The 12064-nt window shown below is 39.3% G+C and overlaps 2 long non-coding RNA genes across 3 annotated transcripts; both read right to left on the minus strand.

Moving 5' to 3' along the window:
• Window positions 1–4863: 4863 nt before the first annotated feature.
• LOC307071474 lies at window positions 4864–6377 on the minus strand. The gene is made up of 4 exons (XR_013811625.1): window positions 6185–6377; window positions 5898–6026; window positions 5326–5466; window positions 4864–4912 (listed from the first exon to the last, which is right to left on the minus strand). It is a non-coding gene; the product is annotated as an uncharacterized lncRNA (long non-coding RNA).
• LOC307071473 lies at window positions 6378–7688 on the minus strand. 2 transcript variants are annotated; one of them, XR_013811623.1, is made up of 6 exons: window positions 7463–7688; window positions 7209–7287; window positions 7031–7119; window positions 6754–6951; window positions 6584–6670; window positions 6378–6438 (listed from the first exon to the last, which is right to left on the minus strand). It is a non-coding gene; the product is annotated as an uncharacterized lncRNA (long non-coding RNA). The 2 variants fall into 2 exon arrangements; XR_013811624.1 differs by having other exon boundaries at window positions 7209–7290.
• Between the last annotated feature and the right edge of the window lie 4376 nt (window positions 7689–12064).

The following is a 12064-nucleotide window of genomic DNA, read 5'->3' on the forward strand; positions in this document are numbered from 1 at the left end:
GGTACTACCACCTTATAAAGTCCATACTAAGCAAAGCATATTAAGATCATAATTCGTATGCAACAACTTCCTTACTTACTGCTAATAAGCAATAATTCTGAGGTTATTGAGGGAAAACTCTTAGTTAATGGCTTACTGGTTGTATAAGGCCATGCAGAATAAGGCATTAATAAGTACTTAATAATGACTAATTAAGAGCCAATATTATGGAAGTAAATCTGTGCCATCGGGTTTTGAAAATAAAAACACATTGAATTATAAGCACTGAATATTTATGCATTGAAATAACCTATCTGAATTTTTTGCCTCTGAATTTAACTCTTTACATTTTCAATTTATCATATTCAGCTTTATTTTTCAATGTTAAAAAATTCAACGGTAAAAAATTCAACGTTAAAATATTCAACTCAAATATTTTCAACGTCCCAAAATTCAGTCCGCCAAAGTCACCATCAAAATTCAATGTACGAAATTCAGTGTTAACATCCGGGGACCCAAGAAAGAGCAATCGATCCTAGATGCTAGATCGCGGTCAAACGAGTTGGCGCGTCATTCTCGTTGGATACCTGATTCTCACGCGGGAAGGCATAACAGATTTAGCCATGTCCAACGGAAAAGGCAGCAGTAATGGTGCTTCGGTGAGTACATTTTTCTATATATATATGCCATTAGTATGGGTTGTTTCTGTAAGATTCAGCAATGGACAATACTAACGGACACTTGTACATAAGAAGGACGTCGAATTGAAAAATAGGGGTAGTTCGGAATTTTGGACATAGGACCTGATTCTCAAGTTAGCCTTGGTGATCTTTATCATTGGAGACTAGGCTAGCGCAAGTCAACGGGCATACTTTGATGCTGGTTTATAACGTCTTTATTGAAGATTTCAGGGGTACAGTTTAACAGTCAGGTTTAAAATGTGTAGCGCCACTAGGGGGCGCCGCCCTCTTTTGTTTGGTTATACGAGATAACGTGGAGTGAAGTAGTGCGTGCTCTTCCGCTCTGCTAGAATAAACAGCAATATACGATCGAAGTCTCCCTTTTTGATATGAGTTATTTAGTAATAACTCATATTAAGACTTTCCACCTGTGTGTTAAATATATATAGTGCTGTGGAGACCTGGCGTGGTATGGTGAAAAGCTTATAGTATACTAAAAGTACCGTGAGGAGACTCTCGCATGTTGCCTCCTTCATGCTAACCCTGACCTACACCATCGCACGTTACACAGTATTGTGGATAGACCAATTGCCTCTATCAAATAATGCTCCCACTGCAGATTCACGTTATTTTACACCACTACTCACCCCATGTACATTGTTTATGCTGTTTATAACGTATATATTGATGATTTCAGGGGTACAATATGTGCAATGTATGTAATTAACAGCTGCCACCCCACTGATGTCACATTTGGGTACAAACGCAGTATGTAACTATAATTAAATTGTATGCATAAACACAGTATAAAGAAAGGTCACATCAGGAATATATTTAAAAAATAAATACATGACAATCAATGTTTCCTGTTGATTTGGGGATGCAAGAAGTTGAGTGGAAGGTCTTTTTTAATATGACATTAATACTAGTTAATTTTCATAATTTTACAGGATTGAGCGGCTGTGGAGAGACCTGTGGGTAGCTGTAACCAACATTTACTACGATGCTCTCCACTACCTTGAAGAGGAGGGCTTCCTCAGCATTGACAATGCTACACACCTCTTCTGCTGCCACTTTGTGTTCCTTCCACGCCTGCAGGATGACCTTGACACTTTTCGCAGTGGTTGGGACAATCATCCTATTAGAACAGAGAGCCAGATGACCCCTAACCAACTGTGGGTGCTGGGTCATGCACATCACCCGATTCCTGGCCCAGATAACACAGAGGTACGTGCAAAATATGTGATTTTAATAAGTAGTCTGGTTCTCGTGTTTAAGCAATTAAATTAGAATCCAAGAAGACATATGTGAAAATGTGCCCACTGTTTATCCAGATAATACTGCATGAAATTCAAAATTATTCTGTTTTTAGGGTATGGACATTCCAGAAATTGAGTGGGAAAACAGTGGACTTCCCCGTGATGACCACTCAGGCATCATTGTCCCAGAAACAGAATGCCCGCTGACTGATGACCAAATGACATCTTTGAGACATGCAGTTAACCCAAGAGCTGCATCCCAGTCCTTTGGCTGTGATATTTACATTGCCACTGTTCAGTTTTGTGAACAATTTCTTTCCCTGTGAAAGAACTGAATTGAGATTTGCATAGAGACATAAACCAACTCACCCTGGCTTAAATAGGCCATGTCTGTCATGTAACTGTCATTTTTTTGTATCGGAGCAAATCGTTTATCGCTGGACTGCCCACATTAATGAGGCCCGTTGGTTTTGTTAGCGGGCTCCAAAAGATGAAGGTCGTCATTACGTCTGGACTGGAATGATCTTGATGTGGAGCGGGAAAAAAACAACATTTCAAACCATCTCCCATGGCCTTCTTGACTTACCTCATTTCAACAGTTGTGATAACTTGCCATGCAAATCAAATAACATTTATAAAAGGTGAAAAAGAAATGTAAATATTTTGAGTTTTACACTTTTGTTAACACAATTTTAAACTGGCTTGCTTTTTCCCCTCTAATTTATAGATGAGGGCTGTTGAAACATTTAACAGTTTACGTTCACTCTTTTTTTTAAAGCCAAATTGTGTAAAACCTAATGGATGTTGTCAAAGCTTTGATGTGAACACTGATTTAGGAGAAACTGTACAGACTTTGTGTTCCCTGAATAAAAAAAATCCAGATTTACTACACAGCCTCTGTAAACAGCCACGAACCTGTCTCGGTGTGAGGAGGCAGAAGCACGATACGCCCTTTCTAACTCTCCGGTCAAATTGTCCGATTGAAATTTGCTAATAATTTGTTGAAATAATAGTCTGCTGACAACGCCCCCTCCTATCGATGCCGTAAGTATGCGACGAGATGCCCTCTCTGTGATGACAGCTCTCCGTGGCTACGAAGGATTGTACTTCTCCACAGCCGTCAAAGTCCTCATGCGATATGAACGACATTTATCCAGAGTGGGCCAAGCACGAAAAAAATTGCCTGTGTGATCGCTGTCTCTATTGTTTTGTGTGATTTGACCGGCAGTTGGTCTGCTTATAGGTCGGAATGAAGCGGCCACCGATTATTGACAGGATGGGTACTTTATTCTACCGGACTCGTTCGCTTCTTCACTAGACACACACGCTACCGCTCGCTCTCCTCGCTCGTCCTCACTCGCTGACGTCACTCACACACAAACATACGCACACTGCCATTGTCGCGCACAAACATAGGCTACTCGTAACGCTATGCCTCGCGACGTTCATGACGTTCATGTTTTTTCGCCTCTATTGAAAGTTAGGCTATTAAACATGTTGCATTCTATACGGCCTGATTATGTCATTATTTTTAGCTACATAGCCTAATAAGAAGCGCTTATAGGATATTTGACTAAACAACCAAACTAGTTGAGGGTTTTTGCCTACCTGCAAGTATCCTCCAACTGCAATCTTTGGTTATTTATTAATTAATTTAGCTATACTTTAATAGTATTCTTTCTGTTCGAATCTGTGCAAGCATCCTCCAACTGCAATCTTTGGTCATTTATTAATTAATTTAGCTATACTTTAATAGTATTCTTTCTGTTCGAATCTGTTCAGTGTTCCAAATGATTTGTTATTAAATGTTACATTAAGTTAATTGTTATATAAGCGTTGTTTAAATAAAATGCTTTTTAATTTAAAAAAGATTGTGGGCTGTATCGAACCGTGGGTCAAAAATCGTGATACAAACCGAATCGTGAGTTGGTGTATCGTTACAGCCCTAGTAAACAGGCATGTTGCTAGCTACGGTGGGCCTGTTTACATACCAGTTTACAGAGCCTAGGCTGTGTAGTAATACTGGATATAACAGAGGAAGAACTATTGCACTTTTTGTGTTTGCCAGTGGTCATTAAATTAGGAAAAGTAATAATTATAAAGCAAAAAAATGATATCAACCATTTATTTATAGATGTTATGCTTCAAACGGGGTCAAACTGACAGTTTTCACTGATCCGTTTGACAGTAACATAGGGCTCAACACTCAGTGAAACGTAACCATCTGAAATGTTAAAACAAAACTCAAAAAAGCATAACTGGTGGATAATGTAACATCCAAAATCAAATAATATCTAGAAATCTAGAGTGTGTGTGTGTGTGTTTGTATGAGTTTGTGTGTACGTTTGTTTTTTTGTGTGTGTATGTGTGTGTGTGTGTAAGAGTGTGTGTTCTTTTGTCAGATTGCAATATTCCATCAGCCTGATTAGATGTGTGTTGGCTCCAACCCAAATGAAACAGCAGCTAGTTTCTCTGTTCGTCCCAAGAATCTGTGAAAGTCTTTGGTCACACCAGACCAAATCCTGTTTGGCACGATGAAATGCTGGCCAGAACATCAGTTCTGAAAGATGTATAATCTTTGTAATGCCCTGGGACCCGCAAGGCCTCAAAGCAGGTGGAGGCTGTGGGGTATCTGCCAGTGACTACTTCGACTGAGAGGCTCCTTGGAAGGATCTCCCATCCAGTCCAAAATTTGACCAGATCAGTCAATTCGGTTGGTGTAGCTATGGAGGAGATTAAACAATGAAATTCACCAAAAATATCTAAATGAGCTCAAAACAACATTACAATGAAAAACAATTCACCTAAATGTGAAGTAAATACTAAACATATATGTAGCCAAATAACATTTTAATAGTACTTTCAAATGCATTGTGTAAACCTACCATGAGCAATGAACTGTCGAAGATAGCCTGTAATGCAGCATATCGTGGCGACTGAATAATCTGCGTCTTCGTCGTCCTCACGGGGCCAAGTGATTCGCTGAAGAAGTACCTTAATTGAAAAATCCAGGGTTACGACACAATTTTATCAATGAATGTTCAAAAGTTGTTCATGAAATTTAAAAAATATTATACACCATTTCAATTACTTGATATGAATAGTTTTTAATAGGAAGCTCTATATATCCATTAAAGTGCAATATTATAAGACTTACTCCCGGAGGATGAGAAGATGAGGACAAACAGCCAAAAACAGTGTTAATAATAACCTTTCTCCTCAACATTCATTTAATTCCACAACATTTCCAGGCCTTGAGAATAGTTTTTCTAATTGTATGGCATGACATGAACAGTCATGAATTTCATGACTGTGGGAACCTTGCAATTCTTTATCATAATTGTATTGCATATCACTTTTGTGCTCTTTTGTAGGTCTTTGATAAAACATCACTAATAAAAATGTACCTCAGAGTTTATATTCCCAGATCCCTCTTTTGGGAGAAGCCTGTCCACTGTGTCAGGTCGTTGGGTCAGTACTGTCCACATTGGGGTTTCTTTGAGACCTCGCCTGAGCTGTTTTATTTGTCTTGTGACACGGCCGATAACCTGTTTATAGTAACAAGACAGGGTATAACATATAAAATACCTCATCTCAAAGCAATATCTGAGAGTCAATGATTGGAAAAAGACTATTTAAGAATATAATAACATTAATATACATTTGTTATGTGTCTATCCACAAGGGAATTAAGTAACATGATACTGTGTCCTCCAGTTTAGTGATAAAACCACTTTTGCATTTATTACTGACAAGTGACTCCACCATATTTTATGTTTCCAGGAAAATAATTTGACAAATACGAAGTAAAACATTTTACATAAACCGTGACACTTTGTTTCCTTGGTTATAAATTAACCAGAATAATTTTGCCTAATGTTGTGCGACAGATAAACAATGTGCACATAACTCAGATTTTAGAAAAGAAGAATTGCCACTTGTAATTTTGGAAGCAAACATTTCTCAAACTTTCACTCACAGCATGGATCAATAACTTCTCAAAAATCCATCTCCTATTGGTCTCAGTTATGGATGGAAGGTCCCAGGCGTAGGCCAATTCCTGGACACTTGCTGCATCCTTCTCCGATAGTGTGGATTCTCCTCCGAGCTTTAAGGCAGAAGAACAATAAGCAAATTAGGATACAAAGTTGAGTAATGCTAGGTACTATGTGCCCTTTTAAAAAGTACTGGCTATAACACATCACAGCAATGATAAATGCTGCTGTGTTCTAATTGGTCTTTCCCAGGATTATACCGTCAACTTACAAGCCTTATTAATTCTCTGATGTCCAGGTCTGGACAATCCTCCAAAGTTAGAGTTGCCGTTTCAGGACTCCCACCAAGCAGTACATGAACAACAGCAGGGCTGAGTCCAGACAAGGATGGTCCTCCGTGAAGGAAAGAGTGGCCTAGCATTCTCCCCGCCACCATGAACAAGTCACTTTCGACAAGAAAATGAGAGGCTGATGGGACCAAATGGCCAGGCTCGCCATCAAAAAGCCGCGTTACATCGGCATTTGCTGTTCAACACATAAAAATACATTAAATAAAAACATGTGTTAGTACTGTCTGTGCTGAACTGGACTCCCCCGTTATTATCCCACCTGAAATAAACATTAAACAAACAGAGCATTTAAAAGGATGCCATACACCTAAATTGCATACCAAAATTTATGGAAAATCCAGACTTCAGCTTTTCAATGCAGGAGGACAAAAAAAAGCGAGTCACACCCTGGCCAATAGCAGTATCTCCTGTGAAACAGTTTGACAGAATAAAGATAAAGGAAATACTTGAAAATATTAATTTGACAACTGAAACTTGATGTTGGAGCAACCTTCAAGTCTGCAGTTCAGGGGTCGTCCCCATTCCACATTTGGCGGCTTGTAAAAGGAGATCAGGGCCATGTCCTGTTCGGTAGGACTACTTCTTATGTCCATGGTTAGCTGCAATGGATTCTCCTCCTTGTGAAGGCTGAGATGATTCTCCACACACTGCGCTATGGCCTTGGCGGGGTCAGCAATGGTGAACCAGCCTAATAAGAAAAATAAAAAAAAGATTCAATGGGGCAGAGGGGAATGGCATTCAGAGAACACGGGCCTAAGCATCCTCACCTCCATCTCTATCTCTATCTCCTCCGGATGTTCCAGGTATAGCTGCTTCTTCCTCACTGATCGTACTTGCATGCATCTCATTCCCTGCACTAGCCACATACAAATATTTTGTGTTACACTTGCACATAGAGTAGACAATTGTTGGTGAGAGAAAAAGGACAAACAAGTAAATGGATACCTCTCCCCGCAGGCCGAAGCGTGTGCCTCAATAAAATCTGTTGGGAAGATTTGTGTGCACACAGGACATTCCTGCATATCTGCTGTTGAGAAATTGAAGTTACAAGCAAGAACACTGTTATTATAGAACCAAAGGATTCAGAATTATTTTGTTTTAAAAATGCTATATAATATGCTATCTTAGGGCGCAATCAAACTAGGCATTCATACCGCCCAGATATTTAGAAGCAGATGGAGAGAAGTAATAATTCTTACTTTCCCTCTCTTCAATGACTATATCATCAATGACATCACATGTTTTGATGTGTTCTGTCAGGAGTGGAAGCGGAACTGGTAGTCCACACTTCTGACAGTCTGCTTTCGGCACGTTCCTGAAAGACTCGTCATCCAACTGTAGGGGACTTGTGCTCAGTTCTTCCTGAATTGGGGCTATGAAGAGATTTTTGGCCCCACGACTTGCAAACTTCAGGATCCTGCCTGAATAGCCACTATCTTCAGGAGGCACAAGCGTGATTTTTCAGCAACCCCATCCAGCTGTAGAAAATATTGCATAGGAAAATTTGATTAGAAATGGTCAACAATGTATAAAATATATTTTAAGGCCAATTGACTAGACTCTTTGTGTGAATACAGTCCAGTCTGAAGAGTTCACCTGTCTCTTTTACTTTTCAAACACAAAGTAAATAAAATATTCAAATTCAACATAGATCATTTTAATAATACATTTACATAAATGAGTTTGAAGAGTATATTTTGATTATTTGGGTACAATCTGTAAGAAATAATTAAAAGTTTGCATTGCATAATATGCAGTTAGCTGCTGAATATGTACTTTTTTAAATTAATGAGCAAAACAAAACACACTTGTGTTGGCCTACCTGAAGCTTTATAAACCAGCCACCCACCGGAAACATTCCGCAGTTTGGGAAAAAGAATGTTTAGGGCCTCACATAGCTGCAAGTAAAAATTATACAAATGTATTTAAGCTTTACACTCTGAAACAAGGATAGCTTGGTTAAACCAATGGCAAAATCAAAATCAATAAAAGAAAGCAATAAAAAAAAAAACATGAATATATAATTTCTGGTGCCGTTATTAGGGCTGTCCTCGACTCAGGATTTCTCAGTCACAGAGATATTAGACTATTCAACTACAGAAAATTGCATTGGAGTTAGATATCAGGCCTTCTGTCTACAAAACGAGTTGACATATGGCCTTTAGGGTGATCTTTAACAAGTGCCACACTGCACGTTAAAGAGCCTTGAAGCACACTGCAGGCAGAGGAGAAAAGACATATTTAACTCAAACATATGAATCCACTGTTTTTTGCTTTTGATATTTTCAGTTTAGTTTTGCAACCCGCTCAATGCCCACGCTCACAATGTTCTTCTATAGTGTTTGACGACACACATTATTTCATCACTGTTCTGCTTTTATCAAACTGATGATTCAATTCATCATATTGACTCTTTTGTTGTATAGCAAGACTAAATTACTAATAGTATTTGAATACCTCTTCGTGTGTTGAAGCTTCATCCAGGTGAGCAGTCCTGCGGCCTAACCCTGCTTGGAGATGGAGGATTTGGTCCCCCTCATTCGGGGTCTTCTCACACTGCTTTGGAAGCAAATAGAAAGCCACCTCTAATGGCTTCAACTTCTTGGCTGGGACAAGTGTTGGGGTGGGAAAGCGCCTCTTTCCTCTGGCCTTGGTGAACATCCCTGGAAATGACCTATAGAAAATAAGAGTGTTAGAATATAAAACACATTGTTAGTGTTTTCTTACTGCATTAAAAAATCGGACATATTTATAATTGAACATTGTCTTGCATGAAAAAAAAACTGCACTATATTGTATACTCATCAGGTTTCAGTAAAGTGTAACAGGCAATGATTGAACCTTCAAAACAGGTCTTTACTCGGAATCTGAAATTCACTGAATGGTCACAAAAAAGCATATAGATTGTCTGCAATATTAGTAAGAAGCAGAGAATGCTACACTACACTATGTACAGTAAATCATTACTTGCTGTAAGTAGCAGGTAAAAATGTGACTACAAATTGACAGCACGACAAAGTAAGTATGCATAGAGTTGCTTTTAAAAAAGCTAATTATTTTCTTTGAAGCCTTTACCTGGTCATTTCCATCTGAAGCGAGGCGGGCTTTGGGGCTGAACGCCCATTGTCATCGACCTGCCTCGGTTCTCTGCAAGATCGTATCCGATAGATCGAGAATGTAGAAGTAAGTATGCCATATAGGCCTACATGAATTGCAGTTTAACACAAAACCTCACATCTATGACATCGGCTCACCGTTGTCTTTCAGCGGACGTAATTAAATCCAGCAATCGCCTTGCTGAATCCACGATTTCACCCTGACTGACGTTGCTGCCCTGTCATAATAAATACACAGAATGGTGTTGGTGTTCTTTATCATTGGAAAAAGTTTAACACATTTCATTCAGTCCTTCTAGTTGCAGAGTTCGCTCGTGCTAGGCTATCACAAGTCAAAGGGCAATGCTAGCCTGCTAATAAAACAGTGCGATGATTCATGCGATGCGAGGTTAATTTAATATCGAACATTATTCTATCAACACAGACAATTACATCAATAGTCTGGCATTATAATTGATTTACCTCGGGTGTACTGTGGAGTGGGCAAGACTGTTTTATTTATATATATAGATAGAAAAATGTACTCACCGAAGCACCATTACTGCTGCTGTTTCCGTTGGACATGGCTAAATCTGTTATGCCTTCCCGCGTGAATCAGGTATCCAACGAGAATGACGCGCCCACTCGTTTGACCGCGATCTAGCATCTAGGATCGATTGCTCTTTCATGGGTCCCCGGATGTTAACACTGAATTTCGTACATTGAATTTTGATGGTGACTTTGGCGGACTGAATTTTGGGACGTTGAAAATATTTGAGTTGAATATTTTAACGTTGAATTTTTCAACGTTGAATTTTTTAACATTGAAAAATAAAGGTGAATATGATAAATTGAAAATGTAAAGAGTTAAATTCAGAGGCAAACAATTCAGATAGGTTATTTCAATGCATAAATATTCAGTGCTTATAATTCAATGTGTTTTTATTTTCAAAACCCGATGGCACAGATTTACTTCCATACAATATGTTACTAATTTGCATGCTAATAAGCAACTAATTAATGGTGAATAGGTGTACCTTAATATAAAGTGTTACCAAAGTAATTTATTAGAAAGTACTGTTAATTTCTAGATAACACATTATTAAACTTGGGCCGTTACCAACATAAACCTTGGATAACTACAATTGAAACTTGAATAGATGGGTAAAAGAAGAGGTGTTTCTAGCATTGGTTGCCTACTTTTCTAAGAAGTACACAATTATATCTGAGTTATTACCATCCTAACGTGGTAGCCCTTGTTCTCTGAGTGAAGAGGCCATTTCTCCACTCCGTTACATATTCCATATGTACGGAGTATAACCAGGGCTCTACAGTGCGCCCATTTCACTTGCATTTGTGAGTGAATAATTCGGCGTGCGAACAAGAAAAACAGAACAGGAGCACACGTGCGAATGACTTCTCCTAACGCTAAGTAACGCATTAATACAGTAACCTTACAATTTTTTCTGAAAATATGTTAACGAAACTGTTATGATATGTATGTTCTGTATATATGTTATGTTATGACCACTAGGTGGCAGTGTTGATTACTAGATCAGATGAAGCTAGATTTGAGAACGACAGAACAAGTGTAACGGGAGAACCATGAAGGCTGGTAAAATAAAGACACCTACTTATAAATAAACAACTTTGGATATTTATAATTACATAACTTTACATGTTACCAGGAATGGATTCTATAAAGCCACCAGGGACTCTAAAACTTACCGGGAACCTCGACGCCAACTGGAAGACTTTTAAACAGCAGTTTGAGCTGTACCTCGCGGCCATCGGTGTGTTGGAGACATCTAACAAGAGAAAAATAGCACTGTTGCTAACTGTTGCAGGGACCGAAGCAATAGAGGTGTATAACACGTTCACTTTTGACCCTGAAGAAGACAAGAACAAGCTGGATGCAGTACTCAAGCAGTTTGATGAACATTGTCTTGCTAAAAAGAATGAGACCTACGAAAGGTACATTTTTAGATCACGACTGCAACGTGAAGGAGAGGCGTTCGCCAGCTTACTCACGTACCTGAAGCTAAAAGCTAGCACCTGTAATTTCAATGTATTGAAGGACTCATTGATTCGTGATCAAATTGTGTTCGGGGTCTGTGACAGGAAAGTCAGGGAAAAGCTTTTGGGTGAGGCTGACCTGAACCTAGAGAAGGCAGTGAAAATATGCCAAGCGAGGGAGTTAGTTAGGCAGCATGCCGAAACGTTTGATGTTGCTGACAAAGGACTAGCTCAGCAGCCCGCTCAAATGCATGGTGACGTAAACGCAATTTCTTTCAAAGGAAAGTGGCGCGGGAGGGACCGAGATAGAGACACTTGGCACAAAGAAGGAACAGGGAGGAGCAGTGACAAAGAATTCAGAGAAAAGGAATTTGCAAACGATGTGGAGGCCAGCACAAGGCCAGACAGTGCCCAGCATTTGGAAAAACCTGCTCCAGGTGTCATGGACAAAATCACTATGCTAGAATGTGTCTTTCAAGGGAGAAGGAACGAAAAGTCCACGTAGTGAATGAAACAGATGACAGTAATTCGCAGAGTGATCCAGAGTTTGTGTACATGGTTACTGAGGGGGGCAGTGAAATAGAGGAGACTGGACAGCCAGTCAATGCAGATGAGACTGTGCGGCCAGTCAATGCAGTGCAAACAGATAAATGGGTGGCACCACTGTTAGTTAATGACAGTGGTGTTGTT

Source organism: Pollachius pollachius (assembly GCF_949987615.1).
Source record: "Pollachius pollachius genome assembly, chromosome: 2".
NCBI classification, from domain to species: Eukaryota; Metazoa; Chordata; class Actinopteri; order Gadiformes; family Gadidae; genus Pollachius; species Pollachius pollachius.